This window comes from Lepidochelys kempii, chromosome 3, assembly GCF_965140285.1.
Source record: "Lepidochelys kempii isolate rLepKem1 chromosome 3, rLepKem1.hap1, whole genome shotgun sequence".
NCBI lineage: Eukaryota > Metazoa > Chordata > Testudines > Cheloniidae > Lepidochelys > Lepidochelys kempii.
In genome coordinates, this window is record NC_136382.1 from 49,863,608 (window position 1) to 49,891,516 (window position 27,909).

Below are 27,909 nucleotides of genomic sequence, written 5' to 3' on the forward strand. Positions count from 1 at the left end.
CATATGAAGCCAGTAAGTGAAACACGTTGGGCTGCAATGCCACCATTATACTGATTACACTTAGCTCTTGGTATAATCTGTCTGCGTTCCATTGCTTGGCTGGGCTTGAGCTGTGGATGAGAGTCAGTTAGAACATAACAATGGCCATACTGGGTCAGACCAATGGTCCATCTAGCTCAGTATCCTGTCTCCAACAGTGGCCAGCATCAGAGTTTCAGGGGGAGTGTACAGAACAGGGTTGACTGAAGCTATGTCCAGATGAGGCTTTGATGATGCTGGTGGGTAGAGGGAAGCACCTGGGAATGGCTTTGCCTTTGGTATTGAGGGATTTTCCCACCCGCAGGGTGTGTCTACTTGGAGCTGGAGGTGTAGATTCCAGCTTGAGGAGATGTTCCTGCCCCACCAGCTCTGAGCAAGTCAGCGTGCTAAAAATGGAGTGTAGCCAAGGTGACATGAGTGGCAGGAGGAGCTAGCTCCCCTGAGTATGTATATAATGTCTTGGAGGGTATTTACTCAGGACAGCAAGTACCTCCCACTGCTCATGCCACCATGGCTATTCTCTGTTTTTAGTGTGCTAGCTTCATCAGAGCTGGCATGGCTATATCTTCTGGAGCTGGAATGTACACTTCTAGCTTGAAGTGTAGACACACCCTTACACCGATGAGATTGGGGGCTTTTCCACCCACTGGCCTTAGAAAAGGAGAACGAATCAATCCCCAACTTTGCTTATTTGTTAGTCTTATCTATTTTATATGGGTTTTTATAGCACCCTCTTTGTCACAATATCTGAGTGCCTTCAGTGCTGGTGTTGATTTTAAGCAACTTTTTCCTTCAGCTTTTAACCAGTAATTTGGGGAAATTTTCTCTTAGATGCTTACGTTGCCACAGTTATCCATGTCTTTGCAATCATTTAAGTGCAGCAAATTGTTCTACATGGGACAATTCAAAGCAGCAGTTACTACAGAAAGTGGTTGTTCACTTCCTTGGCTGTGCTAGCTTTGTGGTGCATATTAATGCAATTCTCAGAAGTCACAGGTAAGTATACTAGAATTCATCTCTACTCTCTTACAGGGATTCATAGATTTCTAAGGCTAGAAAATACCGTTGTAATCTTCTAGCATGTACTTCGGGCATAACACAGACAATTTAATTTCCCTGAATTCATTTCTGTTGGAACTAGAACATATCTTTCAGAAAAATATCTAATTGTGATTTTAAAATTGCCAGTGTTGGAGAATCCATCACAAACCTTGGTAAATTGGTCCAATGGTTAATTACTTCACTGTTAAAATTTTGCACACTGAATTTGTCTAGCTTCAACTTCCAGCCATTGGATCTTATTATACCCTTTTCCGCTAGACTGAAGGGCCCTCTTTTATCAATTTTTTGTTTCCTGTGTAGGTACTTATAGACTGATCAAGTCACCCCTCAACTTTCCCTTTGACAAGCTAGAGATTGACCTCCTTGTGTTTCTCATTGTAAGGCAAGTTGTTTTAAAATCCCTTAATCGTTCTTCTGTTCTTCTCTGAATTCTCTTCAGTTTATCAACATCCTTCTTGAAGTTTGTGGAAAGGAACACAATATTCCAGTAGCAGGTGCACCAATGCCAAATACAAAGGTAATATAAACTTACTACTTGATATTCCCCTGTTTACACATCCAAAGATTTCATTAAGCCTTTTTAGCATTGCACTAGAAGTTCATGTTTAACTGGATATTCACCATGACCGCCAAGTCTTTTTCAGTCACTGCTTCCCAGTTCTTTTTACCTTATACAACACCTCTTTCCTTGTGTAGTCTCATGGCAATTGAGACCTTCTGATAACATTCCCTAAAACTGAACTTTGGAGGTTGTAGACAGGGTGTTATCAGTGAAGGGTCCTTGGCTCTGGATCTCACGTCTATTGGTTTGACAGGGCGTACATTTGTGGATCGTCAGGGCACAATGTAAGGCTGACTTATTCACTAAGGATTTTGCCTAAAGGGCGATTGCAAAGGATTTACTGAGGCTGTGGTATGGGGAAAAAGTTATGGCTAACATTTGTCAGTACCTCAAGTTTCATTATGTTTGTTATAGATGTGCCCAGGGATTTAATGATGGGCACTCTTTCATAAAACATAAAATAAATAAAATTTAGCTTTTATCTGAGGCAGAAGTTGATGAGACTTGTGGATCCTTGTTACTGTTCATGATATTCTCCTCTTAGACTGTACACTTTTATGAGTAGAGTTAGCCAAAGTGCACTCTGGGACTTTCAGTGGGCGGTAGCAATGTTCACTGCTATAGGGATCTACAGGGGATGTCACTGCACAGCAAGCTAGTGTGCTGAGGATTCACACCCTGTCTTGCCATGCAGTAACATCCCTTGTAGATAAGCCCTTAGATTTTAAATTCCTTGGGCAGCAGGTTATGTCTTTCTTGTATTTTTGTGCCATGTCTATCACAACAGAATCCTGGTCTTGGCTGAGGCCTCTAGGCACTACAGTAATACTAATCATAGTAAGAACTGATTATTGTATGCTTTCAGATGGGAAAGCAACTATCTGATTTGTAAAATTAACAACTTTACGAGTGACTTATTGTTACAGCAACATTTGAAGTTGAGCTGGAATGTGTGTTAAATATGTGTTAGAAAAATGAATGAAACTTAATACCCCACCAACAGCTCCATCCAAACTAACCCAGCCTCGCAGGAACCTGTCCTGGTGAAGAAATGTTGCCAACTTAGGTGCTTTACAAGCCTCAACCCCTTCCCACAATGTACAGCCAATGCAAGCACGCTGGACATCACCAAAAACAAATGATCCTTTCATATGTATAAATGGATTTGAACTAGGAATTGGCTGTGATCAGTGCAGGGCTTCCTTCTAACAACTCTCTCCAGCTAAAGAGAAAGGGAGCAAGGGATGTTGTTGAAATGAAAGCTTCAGTACTTAATATTTTATATTGCAAATGCTTTAACTGTTTCCTTCTTTCTCTGTATCTTTAATAAAAGGTTAAAAGCTATGTAATGGTATTTGCTATGGTACTACGCAGGCTGAAGTCTCTGCATTCCAAACCCTGAACCTTGTTTAACACGGTTTAAATGTTGGACAGTGACTTGCTCAAGTTAACATTTTTGACTCTTTGGGTCCCTATAGTCCATCTAAGCACATCTAATAAACAGGCCCCAATGGGAGCCCCAGTGACTGAATAATAACTCTTAACAACTGGGAAGCCAAAGCAGACTGAATATGTGAACACAACACATGGTTACAGCAGGAGACAAACAGGTGTGTAAACAGACTTTTTTGAAGGCTGATGCTGAGAACACAGGAGGCTCTCTCTCTCTCTCTCACACACACACACACACACACAGATTGGGAGCCAAAATGGATCTTGGAAGAGCGTGGCATCTTGGGGCCATGGCTCTTTCCAATATGGACTCTGACTTGAGCGAGGTTTACCATGCTAACCTAAGAACTTTCTCATGCTGTGACTAAGCAGTGCCTGGTTTTGAAAAGGCTGTCCAGTATTACTGAAAATACTTACTGGATGGTCAAGTCTCTCTCAGGAGTCTGAATTTAGTTGGAATTGCTGCACAGAGCCCTGGTGAGAAATAGGGGCACTGGAGCGCAAAGGCTCAGTCTCAGAGTTGTGGGCTTGTGTGACTCACCTCAGAAAAAATGTGGACCTTCAGGGCTTGACACACTAACAGGATTATTCCCAGGTAGGGGTGCCAACTATGAGGACATCTGGACAATTTCATGCCAAGTAAGAAACAATAAATGAGGTGAGGCAGCATCTGTTGCCCTGGGCATCATGCTGGGTCTGGAAGCTGCCACCTTCTCACTTTATCCTCCTCATCTCTATCAGGTTGTGGCCTCAGACATTGCCAGAAGGAGCTGCTCATCCCCATTATGTGGCGGTCTGGCTTCGTGCTACGCAGGAAGAAGCTGCGTGGCAGCTGCAAGACTGTCAAGCCAGAAGTAGGGGAGGAGTTTTGGACAGAAAAGGCCCCAAAGCAACAGTTCCCCTCTCTTGCCCTCCTGAGGCACCAGTGCTGCCCCACCCTGGCAGCCCTCTGCCCCTTTTTCTCCAATGGCTCTGCTTACCTGGCTCTGGCAGTGGACCTGTGAGCCTGGCCACTGTGCTACTGTTGCCATCCTGTTGCTTCTCGAAGTGGCCCCAGGTGCTGGAGATACCTTGGCAGAGCAGGGGCACAGAGGAGCCTGGCTGCTGCTGTGGCAGTTCAGCCCCCTCCTCTCCATCCAAGTTGTTAGAGGCCTGACAGGTCCCCAATGGGGGCAGCAGAGCATGGAGAGCCTCATATAGCAGCATTGGTGGTGGAACCATGTGGGGGACTCAGACAGACACACACACAGCACAGCCAGTAAAGTGACCATGTGGGGAGGGGCTGGGCTCAGAGAGAAGGACATGGAAGTTCTGGGCTGGGGCCAGGGACAGTGAAAAAGAACCACGAGAGGTGCCCACCCTGGGTGAGCAGGAGCAACAAGGTGATTATGGAACTGACAAAAACTGGGAATTTTGGTGTCCCGGGGAGATGTACAGATTTCCTGGGACAGCTGCCTCAAAAATGGGATGATCCTGGGAAAACTGTGGAGACTGTCTAAAGGCCAAGGCATAGCACAGACCCTATAACTCTGTGACACTGTCCATCCTGTCATAGCTCCAATTAAGTACAGTCGTGCTGTGTTCAGTCATTACAGATACTAATACAAGGTTCTGGTTTCTCTCTCATGAGACTAGCTAGGGCAACAGGGTTGTTTTAGTGGACTAAAGTCTAGCCAATTAAAGAACAATGAAAAATGGATACCCGCATAACAATATTAACTCATAGTGCTTTGGGTTGGGTTTGCAATACTGATCTTGTAAAGCTGGAAAAGGCTCAGTGAGCTGTGCTCTATGTATCCTGTCCTACTTCCAGATTTAAGAAACTAGGCTCTGGATATGCAAAATGAATCAAGAGAATGGGGTTAAACTATGCACCAGATTTGAAGGAGAAATACAGGGTTTTTATAAATCTTGGTTTTGCAGCCTTCTCTAAATCAAAGGATATTTCGTTTGAAAATAAAACAATATTCAAACCAATGAGTCAAATGGAATGAAATATCTGGCTTTGCGTCTGTGGATGGGCATTTTGGCCGTTCTTTGCTATTCAAGCCTTTCAATTCCCCTCTTCCCCCACCCTTCTTCATTCAGCTGAAACAAGGGAAAGGGTAACAGAGAAAACAGCATTAGAGGCAGAACTTCCAGAGTGATCTTCACCTGGATAAAGAAAAGGAGTACTTGTGGCACCTTAGCGACTAACCAATTTATTTGAGCATGAGCTTTCGTGAGCTACATCTCACTTCCTCTAAGGTGCCACAAGTACTCCTTTTCTTTTTGCAAAGACAGACTAACACGGCTGTTACTCTGAAACTCTTCACCTGGATGATGCTTTTTGCTTTCTCTGCCCCTAAAATAAAAAGTAAAAAGCTCCCTTCTCTTGATAATGGTGAAGCACATTTTATCCCATCACAGTTTGCCATTTATCTCAATATTTAACCAGAAGAGGCTCTGGAACGTGCAAAAAGATACATAAATGTCTGTAAGAGAAAGAGCATAGAAAACACCCAGCTTTCTCAACTCTACTTCCTGTTTTTAAGGATCTTACTGCTTTTCCTAAAAGTGGGTTTTGTTTTTCATCTATAACATGTGGCTATTGACCACTTTTACATTTTAGCTTTCTTTTCTTGTCTCCATTATCGATGGAATATGTCACTTTACTACTAATCCTGTATGTATCATTAAACAAAATGCCTCTCTTTGTCATTACCTCAATGCCACCCTCCAAATAAAGCATTGGTAATATGCTACAGTCCTGAAGTTTCACCTTACACTCTTTACTTATATGAGTGGTCCAGCTTCTGAAGTCATGTTGAAAAGGTTGCAAGACTGAGTGCATTGTTAAAATTCTGTAGCTAAAATGTCCTACCTTGGGTGATGAAACCACTGAAGCTGATATGGTCTTTGAATGTGTGTGTGTGTCAAGGTGGAAGTGTGAGTGTATGTGTGTGTGAGATCCCTTCAGCAAGAGAGGGGGAATTTTAAGGCTTCAGATTGCGGTCTGTATGAATGACACCTTTTGAAATAAAAACTGGGTTGTAATATGGATACATCAACATTTTTGTTTTTTACTTATCTTACATAAATATGACCGGTGTATTCATTTGTTATTCCCAAATACTTGTGCCTGAGAATGCCAGCATACTTGTTTAGATGTTGTACTGGGGACTGTTTCTTTTGGAAATCCCAATTTCTAGATGGTGTGTTTCTGAGAATAAGGGAAAGAAACAAAGTGTGATGTTTGTGATTTAGTGAAGGTGTGAGTATCAAAAACACCAGTGGTCAGTGGGAATATCTGTGTTGAGCATCTCTGATTTATAACTTCAGGAATCCATATTTTCACTTTATGTGTGGCTTCTTTGATTTTACTCTTTTGTTGTGTATGTACAGTTGCGGGGGGGGGGGGAGTTTCAGTGAAACAGCTTGAGGCTTATAGGTGCAGAGAAATAAGTAAATTTGAAACACATTTTAATACAGTGGACAGTGGAGAAAAAAAGTATGTTTCCTTAAATTCACATAAATATGTAATGTATAAATAGTTTGCTCATCCTTATTTAATTTCTCATAAAAATTAACCTGACCTATTTCTATCTCTGTGGTTCACCTATGGTCAGGCTGAAGATTAAAATCTAGAAGCCTTTCAAAACCCATGATTCTCAAAGTGATTATAATTTCATTTCTCATAGTAATCACTTTTTTAGCGACTCCAGCCTATTTATAACAACTATGGATGGAAATAAAATGGATCTGAAGAAGAGACATTCATTAGCAAGTATGTATATGGGGAGTGGAAAAGTCTGACTCACAAAGCAGAAATGGCATTTAGTATCCAAATCCCCTTCCAGATAAAATTAACAAAGGCTGCAGTGAAGTTAAAGCCTGCTGGTTGCAAAATTGGAAATTGGTTTCCTGGGGCTCTCTGTAAACTCTTCATTACTTTACTCAATCATGGTTCATTAGCAAGTTAACAGACAGAAGACCAGTGCACGTTGGGGTATGTTCAGAGCCAGCCCTTTCATCTCCTTGAACATCACTTAAACCTGAATGTCACAGAAGATTAGACATGGTGTCAAACTGCATCTTTTTGTCAGGATGCAGCATGGACAGCTCACACATCATAGCCACTTAACCTCTTGAAATTGTGAGGTGCTTTTTATCATGCATTTCAGGGGGTAACACAGAGGTTTTAATTCAAAGTGACTCTGATAGAACAAACAAACGATCTCAAAAGGCATCTGAGAAAGAAACAAGTTAAAGAAACCCAGTTACTAGATTAATCTAAAATGGATTTAATGTCTCCCATTAACTTAAACCTAATTTACCGGAAGAAAACATCCACAGGTGATATTAAAGCTGTTAACCATTAAGCTAAAAATAGTTGTTAGTCTGTCAGAATTGTTCACATCTCAGCTACAATATAACTTTAAATTACAGCCAAATACAATTATCCAGGTCCCAGTCCAACTATGTGAATCTCCCTTTCTTACTACCTTCCAGTGTGCCTGGCTTGCTGATTCCTGATTTTACTGAAAACCATTTGCTGTCACCCAAGCAGTTCAAATATCTAAGATTTTATTGTACACAGAAATACTGAAGGAATAAGGTATTGTGTACAGTAGATATTCAGGCATGTTCTTCATTTTAGAATTTTTATGACTTCTGAAAGGAAATGGTAAGTTGAATATAACTAGAAACAAATTACTTGAAACTAGATATAGGCTACAGACTCCCCTTAATGCAAGAAACTTGTAACTTCCAGAACTAATTGGGATAACTGATGGCCAGATATTCTTACTTTAGTTCCACCACAAACGATTCATACAATCACTGTGTGCACTACACATTACAGCAGCTAGGATCTGAACCATATCTTTAGTGGTGTGTAGACAGGAGCTCTATCAAGTGGACCTAAAGGTCGAAGCAGGAGTCAGAAGCTTCTCTTAACCGGAGGTTACTGTTTGTGTAGCTTCCATTTTCCTTTCCTTCTGGAACTGCACTTTAGAACTGGGCCCTCCCTTGTTACCTGTTAAGTTTGCTGACTATTTCTAGGAGCTAGATAATGCAGTTTGTGGAGTCTCAAACTGGTGGCTGGGCTTGCTGTGTCTGCTTTCTGCTCATTACCATAAGGGGGACTTTAAGTGAGCTTCTGGTAAAGTGAACTTTTCTGAGTAAAGTGAACCCCCATGTAGGTGTAGGAAGAGGCCTTGGATAATTAAGACCTGGACCAGAACCATATTTGAGCTCTGAAAAGGTCTGGTCATGGCCTCGTCCTATTGCCCTTACCAATCTCCAGAATTAAGCCATTAATTTTTTAAGTTTGCCTTTATAAATGTTAAGGAGTACTTGTGGCACCTTAGAGACTAACCAATTTATTAGAGCATAAGCTTTCGTGAGCTACAGCTCACTTCATCAGATGCATATCGTGGAAACTGCAGCAGACTTTATATATACACAGAGAATATGAACCAATACCTCCTCCCACCCCACTGTCCTGCTGGTAATAGCTTATCTAAAGTGATCATCAGGTGGGCCATTTCCAGCACAAATCCAGGTTTTCTCACCCTCCACCCCCCCACACAAATTCACTCTCCTGCTGGTGATAGCCCATCCAAAGTGACAACTCTTTACACAATGTGCATGACAATCGAGTTGGGCTATTTCCTGCACAAATCCAGGTTTTCTCACATCCCCCCCACCCCCATACACACACAAACTCACTCTCCTGCTGGTAATAGCTCATCCAAACTGACCACTCTTCAAGTTTAAATCCAAGTTAAACCAGAACATCGGGGGGGGGGGGGTAGGAAAAAACAAGAGGAAACAGGCTACCTTGCATAATGACTTAGCCACTCCCAGTCTCTATTTAAGCCTAAATTAATAGTATCCAATTTGCAAATGAATTCCAATTCAGCAGTTTCTCGCTGGAGTCTGGATTTGAAGTTTTTTTGTTTTAAGATAGCGACCTTCATGTCTGTGATTGCGTGACCAGAGAGATTGAAGTGTTCTCCGACTGGTTTATGAATGTTATAATTCTTGACATCTGATTTGTGTCCATTTATTCTTTTACGTAGAGACTGTCCAGTTTGACCAATGTACATGGCAGAGGGGCATTGCTGGCACATGATGGCATATATCACATTGGTGGATGTGCAGGTGAACGAGCCTCTGATAGTGTGGCTGATGTTATTAGGCCCTGTGATGGTGTCCCCTGAATAGATATGTGGGCACAATTGGCAATGGGCTTTGTTGCAAGGATAAGTTCCTGGGTTAGTGGTTCTGTTGTGTGGTATGTGGTTGTTGGTGAGTATTTGCTTCAGGTTGCGGGGCTGTCTGTAGGCAAGGACTGGCCTGTCTCCCAAGATTTGTGAGAGTGTTGGGTCATCCTTTAGGATAGGTTGTAGATCCTTAATAATGCGTTGGAGGGGTTTTAGTTGGGGGCTGAAGGTGACGGCTAGTGGCGTTCTGTTATTTTCTTTGTTAGGCCTGTCCTGTAGTAGGTAACTTCTGGGAACTCTTCTGGCTCTATCAATCTGTTTCTTTACTTCTGCAGATGGGTATTGTAGTTGTAAGAAAGCTTGACAGAGATCTTGTAGGTGTTTGTCTCTGTCTGAGGGGTTGGAGCAAATGCGGTTGTATCGCAGAGCTTGGCTGTAGACGATGGATAGTGTGGTGTGGTCAGGGTGAAAGCTGGAGGCATGCAGGTAGGAATAGCGGTCAGTAGGTTTCCGGTATAGGGTGGTGTTTATGTGACCATTGTTTATTAGCACTGTAGTGTCCAGGAAGTGGATCTCTTGTGTGGACTGGACCAGGCTGAGGTTGGTGGTGGGATGGAAATTGTTGAAATCATGGTGGAATTCCTCAAGGGCTTCTTTTCCATGGGTCCAGATGATGAAGATGTCATCAATATAGCTCAAGTAGAGTAGGGGCTTTAGGGGACGAGAGCTGAGGAAGCGTTGTTCTAAATCAGCCATAAAAATGTTGGCATACTGTGGGGCCATGCGGGTACCCATAGCAGTGCCGCTGATCTGAAGGTATACATTGTCCCCAAATGTGAAGTAGTTATGGGTAAGGACAAAGTCACAAAGTTCAGCCACCAGGTTAGCCGTGACATTATCGGGGATAGTGTTCTTGACGGCTTGTAGTCCATCTTTGTGTGGAATGTTGGTGTAGAGGGCTTCTACATCCATAGTGGCCAGGATGGTGTTATCAGGAAGATCACCGATGGATTGAAGTTTCCTCAGGAAGTCAGTGGTGTCTCGAAGGTAGCTGGGAGTGCTGGTAGCGTAGGGCCTGAGGAGGGAGTCTACATAGCCAGACAATCCTGCTGTCAGGGTGCCAATGCCTGAGATGATGGGGCGCCCAGGATTTCCAGGTTTATGGATCTTGGGTAGTAGATAGAATATCCCAGGTCGGGGTTCCAGGGGTGTGTCTGTGCGGATTTGATCTTGTGCTTTTTCAGGAAGTTTCTTGAGCAAATGGTGTAGTTTCTTTTGGTAACTCTCAGTGGGATCAGAGGGTAATGGCTTGTAGAAACTTGTGTTGGAGAGCTGCCGAGCAGCCTCTTGTTCATATTCCGACCTATTCATGATGACAACAGCACCTCCTTTGTCAGCCTTTTTGATTATGATGTCAGAGTTGTTTCTGAGGCTGTGGATGGCATTGTGTTCCGCATGGCTGAGGTTATGGGGCAAGTGATGCTGCTTTTCCACAATTTCAGCCCGTGCACGTCGGCACAGCCGTGCATTGCCTGATTAAATCTGGGTCCAGAAACAGAAATTAAATACCACGGCAGCTGAAATACTATGATTTACAGGTCAAAGACATTAAGATAAATGTAGGTGAGCATCCAAAACATTTGGGTATTAATCCAAATGGAACAGAACATCTGAATCATTAACTATGTAATGGTGGGACCAATCTTATTTCAGCTCAAAGTGATTCCTTGTGTATATTAGAGGATTAATATGTACATATATATCATGCCTCTATAGCATCTCTCTAGAGGAGTCACAGACCACTTTGGTTTCCTATCCACTTTTAGTTTAGTTGTTTTATATGCATGTTATAAAACCTCAGTAATATTTACCCTTTCTTGACAGTAATTAGTGACAGAATTGTTGCCATCTTGGACAATTGCAAAAAAACAAAGAAACAAAGACACAAATTTCTGACAGAAAAACAATTCTAATGACCATATAATATACACATTACCTATTTATTAATACTCAAATGCACACACATAGGCACAGCCTAGGATAACTAGAATTTTTAAAAAAAAATCAAACAGACCTATGAACAACTCAACTTAAACCAAGTTAATTACATAAAATAATTTCCAAACAATAAGGAAATGGAGGGAAAGAGTCCCACTTGATAAAGATAAAATTCACTATTGATAGTATTATTTTCTCTTCAGGAGTTTTCATTACTATTCAGTTGGAGAAGTTTATTAGACTGCTGTTGAAGCTATCCTTCCAAACTGTATTGTAAGAATGTACTGTGATCAGTCCTTCGCATAATCCCAACTGTTTCTATTAATTCCCTCCCATAACCTTGATAGTCCCTGAGCTCATGTTCAATTCTTCAGATATAAGATGCAATTCAATCATCTTTTTCTATTTTCAAAAAAAACATATGACAGAATCTTGTCTGTATTTCACCTCTGGCCAAAACATCTCAATTCCTTATGTAATTTATTTTCTTTCTTTTTCTTAGGTAGATCGTGATCTTATTATTGCTAGTAAATGCACTGCACTTTTATGGCCAACAGCATACCATTTCTGGATGACAGTTAGTTATTATCTCCCAAATTCAATAAAGTTTGGTGAAATGCAGTTACTGGTCTACTGTTCAGAAAAATCTGACCTTCCAGGTCTACCTGCTGCCTAAAGGAACCATATTCTCATACCATTGATCATATGATTTTGACATAATGAATTTGTCAAAGTACCTATATGCTTGTATATTTGCAGAGTTCTGACCCTGATTTGATGGATTATGGCCTAATTTAGTCTAAAGACAACTAACCTGCTGAGGGTGGTTCTATTGTTATATAACTTAATAAAACCAATTAATCACTCTCTAAATCATTAGCAGAACACTCAGTTAACAAATTTGAAGTAAAGAAGGTTATAGTAATGCACCCCAGAAATTAGAAGAATGACTTGAGATAATTACCAAATCGTTTAGAGAGATGTTGTCATAGTGTTCTGTGGGAATCATCATATGGTTAAAGGCCCAGCAGAATGCTATGAAAATGCACTCCATAGTATTTCCAAGTACAATTGCTATTATTTATAAGGTTCATTTTCAGCATGTTAAGTGGAGAGTTAGATGTATGACTTCTATTATGATAAATGATTTTTATGTAGCTAAATCCCATGCAATGTACTGAAAATGTACTTCTATGCATATTTCAAATGTGAACACACAAATCAGATTTTCAATGTGCAATTCAGACTATCATAGATTTCTGTCTCTTTCTCTTGAAATTTGGTTCCTTCACTACCACTTATATTGATTCTGGTAGTACAATACTACACTATTACTGTAAAGAATATGGCATCTTCAGCTAATTGTGAATTTTCCTAAATTAGGACGAAAACTCATCCACCAGGGAATCCACATTTAGAAGACATTATTATATTGGATTAGATGTAGTCATTTCATTTAGTTTTTTCTCTTGAAACAGTATGTGAGCATTTATCAGTGCTTCTCCTGTCAACTTTAAAGGGAGTCAAACAATTATAATCCCATGTGCCATCTGAAAATATAATAGTTAAGCAGGAATCATGGAACCCATGGTACGCTGTAATGACTACAACAGCTTGGTCTTCAAGAAGGAAGACTAAATTACCACTAAGAATTTAAAACCATATTTCATTAGTAAATATTGTTGATATTATAATATGGCTGTCCCCATAAAATTCTACGCAGTGTAGTTGTAGCCATGTTGATCCTGGGATATTAGAGAGATGGGGGGGTGAGGTAATATCTTTTATTCTGTTGGTGAAGAAGAGCTCTCTGTGGCTTAAAAATTTGTCTCTCTCGCCAACAGAAGTTGGTCCAATAAAACATATTACCTCCTCCAACTGGGGAGGCATAGGTAATAGGGTAAATTTCTGACAGTGTTATACAGTACTGTACCTTATGTGTCAGTTGCATTCTGTTTCATGAAGATATTGATGGGTCATGAAACCCTTTTGTGTGAGCCCAAGAATTTACTAGTGGATAACCAGGCAATGTGGGATTGGAATGTTGCTAGGGGAGGTAGCTCCCTGACAATGTATGTATTGTGTCTCCCTGAACGGGCTGATCTGCACAAAGGAGAACAGCATATGTTCTCCCTACCCAAACAAAGTTATTCCTACTGATGAAGTGGAAGCAGTCTGTGCTGTGAATTGAAAAGTTGTGAGTTCAATCTTTGCTAATTACTTTAGGGGTATGGAGGGGGAAGGATATAGGTGCGAAATTTAGTGCAACGACACCTCTGGTGGTGGAATGATTTTACAATGCAAAACATTGTCCTTAGAAGTGAGTGTAGATGATATGTTAATATGTGTTTTACTGTTGCATTTTTTAGTGTTTGTAATTATTTAATGACAGTAGAGTTTTAGGTTCAAAAAGTTAAAGCTTTATAACTGTTACAACACAAATTGACAAAATATACAAAGTTATAGCCTTAAATCAATCTCCAATAAGTTCTCAAGAAGAATTTTTCTTACTTTGCCTAGATCGGAATTTTGATACTCTCTGGAAAAAAATTTTCATCAATTTGTGTGTGTGCAGTAAAATTGATGCTTATTGACATTTACCGATAAAAATCTAATCCTTCTGAACCTGATTATAAGTACAGTACCACATGGCTTGTCTGGTTGGGATTTTGATTAGTAGCCTACACAGATATTCTTACAAAAGGATTTGAATGTTTTTGGGGAGGAGTTAAGACACAGAGAAAAATGCAGTCTGGCAGTTAACTTGAGGATAGAGCTGTTTTGCCAAAGTTCTTAAAGTAATACTACAGTTTTGAAAGCATTTGCTGCTGATTTTGTTGTTTTCATCTGTCTTTGTCCAAAGTAATAGCAAAAGTTATGTACATTCTGTAAGTAGAAACAGACTAGAAAATTATATCCTGAGTCAGTGGGTTGTCACAGAGGAATTAACCTACTCTTGGAGACTGTTCCTATCTGCCAAAAAGGCAGAAGGAATTGGGCAGAGCTATTGCAAATTGAGACACTGTGCTTTTGAAATTGCAGAATGTTACTTTTTACTCCGGAGTTTTATAAAAACAAATAGAGTTATTTTAAGATCCTGATTTGCGGTTTCAATAATGAAACCATTTCTCAAAAATGTCCCTTTCCCAAATCTGTAGATGGGGCCACTGAACAGTATATAGAAGACCTTGCTATACTTTAATACAGGAAATATCAACACTATTTTTCAGATTCCAAAGAGAGTTTCATTGCCTAGAATATCATATGTTAGAGAGGAATGTGATCAGAATGCTTGCAAAATTTTGGAAACAAGAGAAAGCTGTATAATACCTCAAATATTGTGACACTGATGGTTAGTTAGGGATTTAAAAGCCATATAGTCATAGGAATGAATTTATATTAAAGCTACATAAAACATTTGCCAAAAATTCTCTCCAAAAAAGAAACCACGATTTATGTATACAACAGGCAAAGGTTAATTAGAAGAGTTTAACACAAATTTCTGAAGGCTCATATTATTTCCATAATAATTTCTCATTGCAAATGCTATTGTTTGTTCATTGTTCACACATAAAATACATGCGTGACTGCAGATAAATGGACATAGATGAGTGGAAAACATTCACTTTATTTTTGAATCACAATGCAGACTAAGTGCAGAGGCAATCCCTGCCTTGATCTAACAGGCAGTTAATCTCACTAATACACACCTTTATTCTGGAAGACATAAGGAGGGTGAAATGGTGGGAATGCAGACTTTATCTAACAGAGGTATCTCAAGGGCTTTGTGCAATAACTCTTTTGATGAGGAAGGAGTTGAAGATGTCTTGGTTACAGGCCTGTTCAGCAGAGGGAGGGTTTGTTCAATGGTAGCAGAGAATGGAAGGAATGAAAAGGGTTTTGGAGGAAAGACCAGGAATTTTAAGATCTAAATTATGTCTCTCTGCCTAGGTGTGCTATCGTGGAAGGGATTCAATGAACTCCTGAACTCTTCCTAGGCAGGCCCATGTCTTCACATCCCAGTGCATTGCCATAGCAGTGGTGGGGAGACTGGTTGTTACATCTATTCCTTCCAAAGGCATAATATTTCCTTGCACTAGTGCTTTGGCAGTGTACCTCTTCAGCCGCAGGAGAGACATAAAGGAGTCCTCTAGTGTTTGAGTTTAATTTTCTTTCTGTGGCTACTGGGAAAATTGTAAGTGTGTGTGTGTGTTGGTGTGTGCACACGTGCGGGGGGGGTGGCAGGTTATGGGAGGTTTAAGAGCAAAAAAAGGAGGACAACCTCACTGCCCACAGTTCTGATGCTACTGTAGTTCCTAGATGGCTGAAAAGAGTTGCAGGAAAAAAACATGTTCAGCCCTGAATCGCTGCTGAATGCATGAGAGATTGTGTGTATATATATAGATATAGTGGCAAATTGCTGGTACGATTATGATGGATCCCGTGCTTCCTCTTCTTGGGGGGGGGAAGGGGAGTTCAGGGCACAGTTTCCTGCCCCTGAACTAGGGTATCTACCATCCCACTAGTAACCCAGAGAAGGGCAGTGGAGAGGGAGGGACCCGGGCCAGCCCTCTACTCCAGGTCCCAGCCCAGGGGCCCTAGGGATAGTGGTAAACCACTTGAACTAGTGCTTCCTGCCCCTGGGCTACTTCCCGCTCCTGCCCTTCAGCTTGTGGGGCTTTCTGCCCTCTCTCTCGCTACACAAGCCAGGTGTCTCTTTACCTAGGGTCTTGGTCTTCTAGCCAGCCACAGCACTTCTCCAAACTCTCCTCTACTCTACTCCAACTCCTTCAAACTGCTTCTGCTCCAACTCCTTCCTCTGGCTGATTGAAGTAGGTGGTTTTTATCAGGTGACTAGCTTCAGGTGCTCTAATTGGCTTCAGGTGCTTTTAATTAATCTATAGAAACCTTTCTTCCCGCTACAGGAAATAAGGCTTCTCCTCATCCTGAGACTTACATATCTCTCCTATATCACTCTCCTGCTGCCTTCTGGCCATGCTGTATCACAATATATATATTGTATAAATATAATCAATTTCAGGTCCCAACTAGACATTGCATAGGCCCCATAGTTGGAAAGAGCTTGGTTTGACGGATGCTACAAAATTTACCAGTTATCTGAGGTTTATTGGGAAAGAAGTATGCTCTTCACTCCATATATATTATTCCTACATGAATCTATGATTTGGTGACCCCCTACCAATAAATATAATGGTTTGTTGTAGCCACCACTCAGGGCAGTGATTGAACAGATACACTTACTTGTCACCATGAAAAAGAGCATGCGCTACCTCTACAATGATGAAAGACCTTGTCGGAAACTCGTTTGTGGATCTGTGTCATGAGAACTTCCAATACTACTATCAGACCCCTGGACTAATGCCTGACTATCCCATATGTTAAAGATAGCCTAGCATTCTATTTTCTAAAACGTGAACTTTCTTGAAAGAACTTTTTCTGTAATTTAATATGGAGTTCATTTTTATCAGCCCTGATTCTGAACAATTGGATATTTTTTGTTTTCCAGTTGACAATCTGCACTGAAGTACGTTATTAATGTATTTTGTCAGGAATTAAGTGTGCAGTTGTCAATGGAAATAATCCAAATGATTTGTCTAAATGCCTAACTGCAATGCTAAAATGCATCCCATTTGGTCTTGCACCTCAATCTAGGGATGACTCTCTCCCACTGAGTATTTTAACCTGTGTCCAATTTCTTTTCTTTTATGGAGAAGAAGTTGTAAATGCATCACATATGCACAAAAAAGGTATATGCTGAACCTGAGACACATGAAAAATGTTCTCAGTGTCCATTTTTCTATGAGTAAACAATGGGCATACATATTGGCAATAAATCCATTTCCCTCAGATAATTAGGGAAAACAAGCTCTCCTTGAATTTTACAGTTTAACTGATAAGTCTATATTTATAATAATTAATAGAAAGTTGACATGTGAAGGTTGAGTTCTTTGTTGAAGTATGTACTGAAAAGAATGTCTGGTTTTTACAAGGGTTAGAATGCTTACAATACAATAAAAAACCTCTCCTGACTCTTCCTTAAGTGGATTTTATATCCTGACTAAGGGCATGCACAAATTGATAGTGACATATGAAAATTTTAAAAACTGAATTACATAGGCAAGTAGCTCTAGCTTTCTGGAGGGAAGAGTTAATTAGAAAACAATGTTTTGGACTGTATTAGAGTTATAAAAGAATTGCTATTTATAAATTATAAAGCAATAACAAGTATTGTACTGAATCAGTATCCAAATGTTGATCAGTGTTCTAATGTTTGTCAGTAGCAAAGGAAGAGAAAGAATTAAGAAACCTTATTTCTAAAAAATACTGTATTCTGTATGTTAAGTGAAATCCTCTCCCTTGGTCTCAGCTGTCCAATAACACAAGAGACTATAAATATGAAGTGAGAAGCAAGAAGGTGCTGGACTCCTGAATATAACTTCAGACTCAATTATTATTTCTGCAGAACAGCTTCCTCCTGAGTATGAAATATCTATCCTCATGGTCACCATAATCAGTTGTTCTTCATGTCAATCATAATGCTAAGCGATCCCTGTCTGGCCTTTTTGCTTTTTCTATTCAGAGAAATAGATTATCTTTCTGTTTAGATACTGGGAGCTCAGATGAAAATCAAGCTGAAAGAACAAAGGCTTTAACAATCTTATTCTCAGAATTGGAATTGCTGTCTAAAGGAGTTGAAAGGATGGCATTGCACCAATCAGATCCTGCTCTTGCCATTGTTAGCAATGGAAAGGCATTGAGGTGAAATCACCAGGTAAAAGCATTCACAAAAATACTCAAGTTTCATCAGCTAACAATAAGAACGGGTGCACTAGGGACTATCATTAGGACTTGAAAGGAGATCAATTTATGACCAGATAAAAATAAATCTGAGTAGGAATCATTTTAAAGAGCAATGAATATGTAATTACTAGACCTATGGGATAGTGAATGCTCACTAACTAGTCAAACTAGTGGGAACAAAGTCTGAAATTCAGTGCCTGACTCAGTGGAGTCAGGAATATAACTGAATCCTGAATAATTTACAAGGAAGAAGTTGCATTAGATGAACTCAGACATGGATGGAACATTACTGCTGTCTGAAGATAAGGAGTGATGTATCCAGGCATAAGCCAACAATAAGTCGATTTCTACAACCCACCCATTCAGTCTGGAGGATAAAGCTGCAGGGTAGCCAAAACCTCCAATTATAATCATGTTTCAGTTACATCAAGCCAATCAACACCTTTGTCAGTAGCCAAGTTATGATGAGACAGGGCTTGTTGGCTACTAGACTGGCATACTGTAAGAGGCAATTAATAGTAGAATAATAGGTGGAGCTGGTAGACAAGACATATATTGATTAGACTTTTGCTATCCCTGTTCCAGTGCCACAGCTGGAGATTTATATGTTTAACCTAGTTTTTGGTCACTCTAATTCCACTGGAATGTTGTCTCTTCAGTGAAGACTATTGAAGTGGTTTCATTAGGAAGGCTTGAGCCTTGTTTTCAAACTAGCGATGTTCAACTGTGAGTCTAGATTGGAACTCTGCTTGCTCTGGCTAAGACCAGGCAGAGTTAGTGGAGAGCCAACAATAGGGTTGTTTCTCATGCTGGCTGTCACACATTTGAGGACTACAGAGCTTAGCCAATGGATTGGATATAGTGGGAATCCTCCTAACAGCCAGGGATGACAGAAGATGTGGGAGAGAGAACAGAAAATACCCTTCTTTACTGTCCTCCCTACAACCAGGAATAAGGGCAATGCATATTTTGAAAACTAGCCATAGCTGCTAATTTTTATTTCCTTCTCTCAGGAGTCTGTTTCTTCCCTTCTATATTTTTTCTGACTTTTAAAAATTGCTGCTAATTTATATGTAACTCTGTTTTCCAGACTCATCTGATTATTATTATAGTGTATAACATACAATATTATATGGTATTCTGCAATTCTCTTTTTACCTTTAATTGTTTCTTTCCCTCTTCCCTTCACTGTTTTTCCAATTCATTATTTTACTTTAGCTTTTTAAATGTTATTTATTGTTCTTTTTTTGTTTCTTTCCCTTCCATTCTTCTGTGTGCTCGTTTCTACTGTGCAATTCCCATCTATTATTTTCCCTAAATGCTTTCCTTTCCTCCCTCACAAACCCTTAATATTCCATCAGTAACCCCTACCCCGTCTTTCCTGCCACCCATCTCTTTTTTCTTTTCTCCTTCAAGCCCCAGTCTCTCCCTTCTCTTCTTTATCTGCCCCTTCTGCTTCCCCCCACCCATGTCAGATGACTCTTTACTCAGGCAGGCTTGGGTGGGGACATCCCAGTCCCTTCCCACAGCCAGATTTTGTCTCCCTGGCTCCTTGCAGCCAGATTTCCCCTTCAGTGCACCAGAGCAGGAAATTCCTGAGATCTCGCAATCTCCCTCGCCGGACTTCTTCCAACTTCCCCAAGATCATCTTCTCTGCTCTTCAGCCTAATAAGGGTTTTCCTCACAAAGTCCCACCGCTTGTGCCACTCCCCATATCCAAGCAAGCACTGCACAATGCGTTTCCCTGTACTTGCTTCACAAGGCAAAATTATGAGGGGCAAATATTTTGGCATACATACATATGGGCACCTCCCCCAACTTTTAGCTTGGCAGTGAGAACATAATGCATTTCCTCCCTGAATTTTGACTAGCTAGGATAAAAGAGAGGAAAGCTGCAGAGTGGGTAGGGAACTTCTGCTCAGCAGACTCGACTCTGTGACAGGTACCCAACAGCTGTTTAGGTGCTGGGCTGAGCAGCAATCCCAGTCACTGCAGTTTCCTGCCAGACAGACTATTGTATCTGCTGAGGTTTGCCTCTGCACGTCTTTTTCAGCTCCCCGCCTATTCCCATCCTGCCTCCTCCTGTTTCAGGGCCTGTCTACATGTACAACTTGCAATGGTAAAGGATTATCGGTAAAGTGTAATTGAAAAAAATATTTCATTTGAAATCAGGGAGTGGGAGAGAGGCAGGTGTCTGGCTGAGCAGGAAGGGAGCTGAGGAAGAGTCACAGTGATGATCCTCCAAACCAGCACTAGCAGCAGTTGGCGCTTCTCCTCGCTAGAAGAGAAGTGTATCTGGGCGAGGAACCTTGGTGGGAGAACCTTGGTGGGAAAGGACCCTTGATGGAGTGAAGAGAGAAAAGGAGCTTTGGGGTTGACAGGGGAGATTAGAACCTTGTAAGTAGCAGGGAATAATCTTTTTGGAAAGGGGAACCTGGAGGAAGAATAAAGGCAACATGGTGTGGAGCTGCAGGAAAGAACAGGTGGAATTGGGTGGCAGGGGGGAAATCTGGGAGAGTACAAGGTGGGGTTTTGGGCAGGAATGGTGGACTTGTCTACAACAGTTGCCAGCTCTCACAATAGTGGTTTTTTTCCTTAAAGCCCCAGAGTCTGGATTTATGTGATTTTCTGAAAAATCTCAATTTAACAAAATGTTTAGCTTTGTGGTTGTGCAGAAAAGCTGGAAAATGTGAACCGTGATAGATCAACCACCAGAGGCAAATAACTACCTCACCAACATATATGTTATTTTATAAAATCTCATTTGGATTTTTATTCCAGTGTCATGATTTATTATTGAACAATAGAGGTTGACTACTGTTATAAGTCCAGGATGAGTTTGGGAGGATGAAGGAGGAGAGCAAGTACCTTGGAGAGGGAAAAAACCTGGGTGGAGCACAGAGGGGAGAACCTTTCAGACAGAGAAGGTAGGAGCAGGGAAGAGATAAGGGTAGACCTATTGGGGAGAGGTGTAGGCGGATCTCGGAACCTTGGAGAGACAGAACAAGGAAGTGGGGGGTAGGGATGTAGGAGAGGAGGAGAGAGAAGAAGAGTGAAGATGGTGAACCAGGAGGGATGGGAGGGGATATCTATGACAGGCAGAGGGGAAGAGGGAGGATGGAGGACCTTGAGTTGGAGAGAGCTTTGTAAGTGGTGTCATGAGACGTCAGAGTGAAGGGGGTTGTTATGGGTTTCAGTTTCTGAGACACCTTAGGTACAAAAAGCTATTAGAAGAGACAAAGATGAGCAGAGGCACCATGGAGGGGCAAATATCTCAGGAGCAATGATGTAATATGTTCAGGGAAAGGAGGAGAAACTGGGTTTCAGAGAGCAGGAAGAGAGAATTAGAGGTCTGGAGGAACAAGGGAAGAGAAAGAGCAAATCATACCCATACCAACTTAATGCTCTGAAAGGCATGGTGAAAATGTATGTGGATACTCACACCATAAAAAAGCAACTGGACTAAGACTATGAGTACATGTATGTTTGTGCAGTCATCCAAGTTGCTTTATGTAGGTCCCCAGCTACATGGAGGCAGTATCAGCTCAATGATGAGATTTTACAAACATGTCTTTATAGTCAAAATCCTTTTGAGTGGCGTTCCAAGCAGAGAATGTGCAAAGATGCAGGGTGAAAAAAGTATGGCCAGATACCATTGGGAATGTGTTCATTAATAATAAATAATAATAATAATAATATAATTAATAATTAATAAAAAACCCTGCACCAAAAAACATACAGTTGAAAGCTCTGTTTTGTTCTCTTGTAGCTGGATAGAAATTGCTCCAACAGGCAAAGTTTAATGCAAATGTATATTTTCTCTCTGCCTTTTGGCTAAGATCAAGTCATTAGTTCAGTATCAGATATCTCCTCTGTCAGAGGAATGTATCCTTCTTTTGAAGGGGGACAGACTTGACAAAATAATAGGGTTTTCCACTTTCTAGCTAAAATAATCCTCTCTTGTGACTATTTCTATAAACTTTACTCCAGCAAATTCACATAATTAAAACATAATCAACTTAGATTTGATATTATCAGTGGTTTTACATTTTTAAGCCCAAACTCAATATGGTTCCTTGTCATTTACATACAGACCTGCATCAGTTTCACGTTCTCTGCCATTGTCAGATATATAGTTAACTAACCATTCTATTCTGGGCTTTATAGCATGCCCATCACCGTGGTATTTGGAATGCCTGTTCAAAAGATTCAGTCTACTATAGTATAGAGCTGAAAACTGTGTGTGAATGTTTTAAATATTATTGTTTTCTGAAGTTGTGGTATCAATGTGCTGTGCATTCTGCATCTGTCTTGTGTGGAAAACCCTTGGAAATAAGATGTTTGATCTCAGTGGGAATTTCCCTGTAAAATATTGAAAGAGAGAAGAAAGGAAAGATAAAACACAAGAGAAATTCACCCACCTACCAGGGAACTGGCTGTCCCAGGGTTGGTTAAATGACATCCAGCCTTTCATATGTATGTTGCTAGGTTGAATTCAGGTTGCTATTGACTAAAAGTTGTCACTGCTTGGTTATCTATGTGAAATGACTTAAGGCTGTATTCGCCTGAAGAAAGAAGTAAGTTGCTCCCATTTAGCATTGCACCAAACCTATCTCCTACACAGACAAGCATTACCCTTATTATAGAGACTTCCATTGTGCCAGAAGAGTGAAGTTGTTGACCACAATCTTCATCCTGGAGCTTTAGGTGATCTTTTAGATATTCTGGATCCAGTACATTGAGGGCCTTGAAGATAAGGACTGAGACCTTGAACTTTGATTCAATAATATATGGGAAAACCGATACAGAAAGCAGAGGAAATAGTTGATGTGTTCGTGGCAGACTGTGTTGCTCCAACATTATTAGTACTAGTTTCCTAAACACTGAAGGTTTCATGCCCAAGTATATCACACTGATGTAGTCCAGCCAAGAGGTGACAAAGGTGTGAATAATTGAGGCCAAGTCATCGTTCGCCAGGATCGGATACTGTCTTTTAGCCAACCAGAAATGATAGAAAGTGTTACTAGTTCATTATATGAGAGCCTTGTATCAGTGACAAATCCAAAAGCACTCCTAAATGATGGACTGAACTGACCAATTATGGGTGTGTACCTTCAACCAACGGAGTCTGCACCATGGATGCAAACTCTTCAAAATGTTTTCCTTTGCCCACCAGCAACCTCTCTCTTTCTCCAGTTCAGCTTCAACCATTTGCTCTGCCATCCCTCAGATGATTTTGTCCAAGCACTTGGCCATGTCGGAGTTAATGGTATGGTCTTATGTGGTGAAGAACAGGGAGAGCTGGCAGGTGCTGCTGTGACTTCAGTCCATATTGTCTGACCAGTCCACCTAGCGGCTGCATGCACATGTTGAATAGGACCTCAGAGAGAATTGATCATTGTGAGACTTCACAAGTCAGGAATCTAGAAGTGGAGGTCCAATGTACAATCACTATTCATTGGATAGGAATGATTCAAACCATTTTAGCTCATTACCCTGAACTCCTCCTATCTCTCTCAGATGAGTCAACAGTATCTTATATATTGTGGTGTCGAATGCTACAGAGGGGTCCAGAAGAATAAGAATGGATGTCTTCTCTCTATATATTGACAGCAAGAGCCCACTCATCAGTGACAGTGACTGAGACTGAATTCAGATTGTGCTGGGTCTAGGATATTAGCTTAGTTTGAAGTTGGCCTTTGGCTAGCTTCTCTATGAGATTGCTCAGTAATGGAAGGTTTGACACGTGATGGTAGTTAGCAAGACTCCAACCCTAACATGTTCCTGTATTTACCTCCCATCCCTCTCAGATACCATTCCCTGACTTCTGACGTAGGACCTCTCCAGCAAACAGGATTCCCCACTTCTCCCCCAACACACTTTATTTCTCTTATTTCCAGACCAGAAAAATGTAGTGCGTTCCAGTATGCCAATGTGGGGCGGAGGGTGTAGAGGGAGAACTGAGATGTTTTTCTATAGAGGCCTAGTCCATAGAACTATTAGTTCATAGATTCATAGATTATTAGGCCAGAAGGGACTATTGGGATCATCTGGTTTGACCTCCTGTAATACACCAGCCATAGGACTTCCCTGAATTAATTCTGTTTGAACTGCAGCATATGTTTTAAAAAAACATCCAATCCTGATTAAAAGTTTTCAGTGGTGGAGAATCCACCACAGCCCTTGGTAGGTTGTTCCAATGGTTAATTATCCTCACTGTTAAAATTTTGCACCTTATTTCTAGTCCGAATTTGTCTAGCTTTAGCTTCCAGTGACTGGATCTTGTTATACTTTTTGTCTGCTAGAGAGAAGAACCCATTATCAAATTTATTTTCCCCATGTATGAACTAAAGTCACCACTATAGCCTTCTCCTTGTTAAGCTAAACAGATTGAACTCCTCAAGTCTATCCCTATAAGGCATGTTTTCCAATCCTTGAATCATTCTTGTGGTTCTTCTCTCAACCCTCTCCAATTTATTACTATCTTCCTTGAATTGTGGACACCAGAGCTAGACACACTATTCTACACGTGTTCACACCAGTGCCAAATGTGGCTGTAATATAACCTCCCTACTCCTGCTTCATATTCCCATGTTTTTACATCCAAGGGATGGCATTAGCCCTTTTGGCCACAGCTTTGCACCAGGAGCTCACATTCTGCTGATTATCCATTATTACCCCCAAATCTTTTCCACAGTTACTGCTTCCCAGGATAGAGTCCTCCATCCTATAAGCATCACCTATATTCTTTGTTTCCAGATAACTTCCATTTGGCTGTCTTAAAATGCAAATCACTTGCTTCAGCTTAGCTTACCAAGCGATTTAGTTTGCTCTGTATCAGTGACCTGTCGTCTTCATTATTTACCACTCCCTCCAACTTTGTGCCAGTAAAAATGTTATGTTTTCTTCCAAGTCATAGATAACAATGTTAAATAGTATATGACCAAGAATCAATCCCTCTGGGAATTCAACAGAAACACACCCACTCAGAAATGATTCCCTGTTTACAATTACATTTTGAGACTGGACAGTTACCCAGTTTTTAATCCCTTTAATGTGTGCCATATTAATGTTTTATTGTTCTATTTTTTTAATCAAAATATCATGTGGTACCAAGTCAAATACCTTTTAGAAGCTTAAGTGTAATGCATTAACACTATTACTTGTATTAACTAAACCTGTAATCCCATCAAAAAATGTCATGTTAGATTGACAGTATTTATTGTCCTTAAATTCATGTTGAATAAAATTAATTTTATTACCCTCTTTTAATTCTTTATTAATCAAATCCTGTATCAGCAGCTCCATATTTTGCTTGGGATCTATGTCAGGCCAATATTCCTATAATTACCCACATCATTCCAGTTACCCTTTTCAAATATTGGCACAACTTTACTTTTCTTTCACTCCTCTGAAACTTCCTTAGTGTTCCATGACATATTAAAATCATCCTTAATGGTCCAGTGATCTCCTCAGCCATTTCTTTGAAAACTCTTGGATGCAAATTATCCAGGTTTGCTGATTTTAAAATGTCTATCTTTAATAGCTGCGGTTTAACATCCTCCTGAGTAGCTATTAGAATGGAAAATGTTTCCTCGATCATCATCAAATGACTCCTGTACTTTCATCCAGAATGGAAAACTGGATCATTTCTTTATTTCTATTCTACTAGGGGAACAGTTCCGCTGTTGGGTGGTGGTGGTGAAAAAGGAATTGGACCCTCCCTCTACATAGACTTACTGGAGGAACTTGAGCCCTTTTTTGTACTCTGTGGCATAGCAAAAAGTTCTTTTTTACCCTGCTTATCTCAGCAGTATCAGTGGAGGGCTGTTCATTTGAAGTGACAGACTTGCCTCACCAGCTCTCTCTCTCCTCCCCAGAAGGAGTGTCAGCTGTTTCAGGTTGCTCTCAAAACTGGATACTCTTATAAAAAAACAACCTTCCACACAAACTTCCTCATGGATACATTTTACAAAAACTAGACAAGTCATTTACAACACAAACTTTGCTTCTCTACAAAGGAAAAAGGACACTAAACTATCTAAACTGCTATGTGCCACAAGGAGCCACAACAGTAGTTCCCTTAACCCACCCAACAATATTAATCTTTCCAGCTATACTCTTAGCCCGGCAGAAGAGTCTGTCCTATCTCAGGGCCTCTCCTTTTCTCCCTCCAGGCCCACGAACATGGTACAGTTCTGCGGTGACCTAAAGTCCTACTTTTGACATCTCCAACTCAAAGAATATTTCCAACACGCCTCTGAACAACATACTAACCCACAGAATCCTTCCTACCAACACTACAAAAAGAAGGATTCTGCATGGACTCCTCCTGAAGGTCGAAACAACAGACTGGACTTCTACATAGATTGCTTCCATCGACGTGCACTGGCTGAAATTGTGGAAAAGCAGCATCACTTTCCCCATAACCTCAGCCATGCTGAACACAGTGCCATCAACAGCTTCAGAAACAACTCTGACATCATAATCAAAAAGGCTGACAAAGGAGGTGATGTCATCATCATGAATAAGTTGGAATATGAACAAGAGGCTGCTAGGCAGCTGTCTAACTCCACATTCTACAGGCCATTATCCTCTGATCCCACTGAGGATTACCAAAAGAAACTACACCATCTGCTCAAGAAACTCCCTGAAAAAGCACAAGAACAAATCCGCACAGACACATGCCTAGAACCCCAACCAGGGGTATTCTATTTGCTATCCAAGATCCATAAACCTGGAAATCCTGAATGCCCCATCATCTCAGGCATTGGCACCCTGACAGCAGGATTGTCTGGCTATGTGGACTCTCTCCTCAGGCCCTACACTCCCAGCACTCCCAGCTATCTTCGAGACACCACTGACTTCCTGAGGAAACTACAATCCATCGGTGATCTTCCAGAAAACACCCTCCTGGCCACTATGGATGCAGAAGCCCTCTATACCAACATTACACACAAAGATGGACTACAAGCTATCAGGAACAGTATCCCCAATAATGTCACGGCAAACCTGGTGGCTGAACTTTGTGACTTTGTCCTCACCCACAACTATTTCACTTTTGGGGACAATATATACCTTCAAGTCAGCGGCACTGCTATGGGTACCTGCATGGCCCCACAGTATGCCAACATTTTTATAGCTGACTTAGAACAACGCTTCCTCAGCTCTCATCCCCTTACACCCCTACTCTACTTGTGCTACATTGATGACATCTTCATTGTCTGGAACCATGGAAAAGAAGCCCTCGAGGAATTCCACCATGATTTCAACAATTTCCATCCCACCATCAACCTCAGCCTAGACCAATCCACTCAAGCGGTCCATTTCCTGGACACTACTGTGCTAATAAGCAATGGTCACATAAACATCACCCTATACCGGAAACCTACTGACTGCTATACTTACCTACATGCCTCCAGCTTCCATCCAGGACACACCATGTGATCCATTGTCTACGGCCAAGCTCTAAGATACAACTGCATTTGCTCTAATCCCTCAGACAAACACCTACAAGATCTCTATCAAGCATTCTTAAAACTACAGTACCCACCTGCTGAAGTGAAAAAATGAACTGACAGAGCCAGAAGAGTACCCAGAAGTCACCTACTACAGGACAGGCCAACAAAGAAAATAGCAGAATGCCACTAGCTGTCACCTTCAGCCCCCAACTAAAACCTCTCCAGCACATCATCAAAGATCTACAACCTATCCTGAAAAATGATCCCTCACACTCACAGATCTTGGGAGACAGACCAGTCCTTG